The 2,500-nt window shown below is 55.1% G+C and overlaps 1 pseudogene; it reads right to left on the bottom strand.

Moving 5' to 3' along the window:
- LOC146210207 (large subunit ribosomal RNA) overlaps positions 1–2,500 on the bottom strand; it is a 7,550-nt pseudogene that overhangs the window by 2,598 nt on the left and 2,452 nt on the right.

Here is a 2,500-nt window from a genome sequence, read left to right as displayed (position 1 = left end):
CTGGTCAGCAGATCCTTCACCTCCGTGTCGATGCGAGCTTTCTCCAATCCCGATGCCGTGTAACGTACTCCCAGGTATCGCCAGCTACTGGCTGTGTCGGCCTTCGGTATGGACTCACCATGCAAGTAATAGGTGTTGGTGGTATCAAGCTTTACCACCTTCCTTCTCCCACTCGGTAACAAAGTGAGGGATAGTGACTTGGCGGCATTCAGCTGCAACCCACGCTCAACCAAGAAACCTTCGAGGCTGCTCAACTGCTCCTGCAGCCCTTCAGGCGTAGTTGCCATTACGACGATGTCATCAGCAAATGCCATGGCATTTACCTCTACCGTCGCACCGACGAACTTAATGTTTGGGTCTAAGGTCTCCAACCATTCGTCCACCACCAAATTAAACAGCAGCGGGGACAGCGGATCGCCTTGCCGTACTCCTACGGTTGGCTTCACTAGCAGACTTTCGTCACCATAGGTGAGCACTGTACTCGACGCCATGTAGAATGACTCAATGTACCCTACAAATTCCTCAGCAATCCCTTTCCTCCTGAGCCCTCTCAGGATGGCTGCTAGGTTCACCCTGTCAAACGCCTTGGCTACGTCCACTGACGCCATACGAAGCGGCCGGATTCGGCTTTTGGCCTCCTCCAGCGCTGTGGCCAGAATTACGACGTTTTCGGCGCACCCATCGACAGGTATAAAAGCCCTCTGACGTACGTCCAGTTTCACATCTCCGAGAATCCTGCTGGCATAGATCCGATGAAGCAGACGAACTATCACCGAAGACAGAGCATGACCGTCCATCATTCACAGGGGGGGCGTCGGACCCCCCAGTGCTCCCACTGGGGGTTTGCGCGTCCTCCCTTTCCAGACTTGGTGCGACCGCCACTCGGCGGCCGCTTTCTTTTTGTTTTCTTTGAATGTCCTGGCCAAGTGCTTTAAGGTCGAGGGGATGGCAACCCCATCAACCCGATTACACCGCACGTTTGGCACACAGGACTTCGGGGAGGGCGTTCTGCTATTGCCCCTTGTGCCCGATAAGAGGGCGCCATATGTGGAGGTACATTGCCCGGGCTTAAAACAAACCTGAGCCCACTCCCTCGCAATGCACCTCCCGGCTACACCCTTTGTGGGTTCCTTGCGTAGCCGTTGCCCTGGCCCGATAAATGAAGGTGAAAAACCATGCCTTCTCTCTCCTGGCTGGTCAAAAAAACACCTCCCAAACGGTGCCAGTTGGCCCTCTGTGAAATCAGTGGTAGCCGTGAGTGACACCTCTAAGCTCAATCGGCCCACTAACCCACCACTCCTCTGGCGAGCGCTGTTGGACTAGCATGATTTCACATAGGTGGGGCGCTCTTTACCGAGCTTCGGAACATTCACAGTGCCTCCCCCGTCACCCTGTGGGTGGCAGGGGCACCCTCGTGGGTGTGCGTGTGATTCCGCCCCTCAGCCTCGTATTCAGTGTTATCCCTGGTCGGTCAAGCGGTTTCCAGCCATTGTATCTATCACGGGTGTTCAGGGTTACCAATCGGGAGAGTGCCGACTCACTCCTCCGTGGATCTAGTCAAAGCACCCAGCGAAGCTCCAGGCACACAGCAAGAGCCCCACCAGGCATAGGCCGAACTAGCCCCGTTCACCCAAAGAACCACAGAGTAACCTAGGAGCCCTGCCGTTGAACGGCGCTCCTGGATCTAACCAAAGCGCCCACTGGTCGAGACCCATAGGCTCAGTGCTTGGTTAGCTCTGCTTGTCATCTTTCTCGGCAGCCTACGGTGTTTGCAGGCCCCGGCGGGCACCACGGGGAGGTGAAGATGACATCGACTTGGGTATAGCTATAGCACTCCCAGGTGACCATACAGGTGATGGAAACCCCGTTCCTCCAACCCATATGTGAGTGGTGCTTCGCATTTTCCCCAAGCAGTAACTTGACAACGGAGACCGATGGTCTGTATCTTATCTCCCCACTACACTACCTGTCCGTCTCCCTGTTGCTTCAACCGATTCATACCTCCGATAACGAAGTTGCCTGACGCTCTACTCCAACGGCTTGCCTGCCCCAGTCATCCCTTTTGGACTAGGCTGGCGACCCTCCGTGGTTATTCAAGCGTCCGGCCGTTACTAATGGCGGTATTTTGAAGCTCGGGACAGGAAAATGTAGGGCTTGTCCTAGCGGGTTGTGTGATCCGCACGGCGTTGCTTTTTCACCTGTCTGGCGATCATAGGACAAGAGAGTCATAGTTAGCCACAAGAGAGTCATAGTTACTCCCGCCGTTTACCCGCGCTTTTTTGAATTTCTTCACGTTGACATTCAGAGCACTGGGCAGAAATCACATTGCGTCAAGCACCGATCAACGGCCATCGCAATGCTTTGTTTTAATTAGACAGTCGGATTCCCTCGGTCCGTGCCAGTTCTGAGTTGGCTGTTTTCTGCCGGCCGAAGCAAGAACCTCGGGCACGAAGCCCCCGGAACAAGCACAGCTGTGGCTTTCCACAGGAAGGTCCCGACG

Source organism: Amblyomma maculatum, chromosome 1 (assembly GCF_055883805.1).
Source record: "Amblyomma maculatum isolate TAMU_Amacu chromosome 1, ASM5588380v1, whole genome shotgun sequence".
Classification (NCBI taxonomy): domain Eukaryota; kingdom Metazoa; phylum Arthropoda; class Arachnida; order Ixodida; family Ixodidae; genus Amblyomma; species Amblyomma maculatum.
This window is presented reverse-complemented; position numbering and strand designations above follow the sequence as displayed.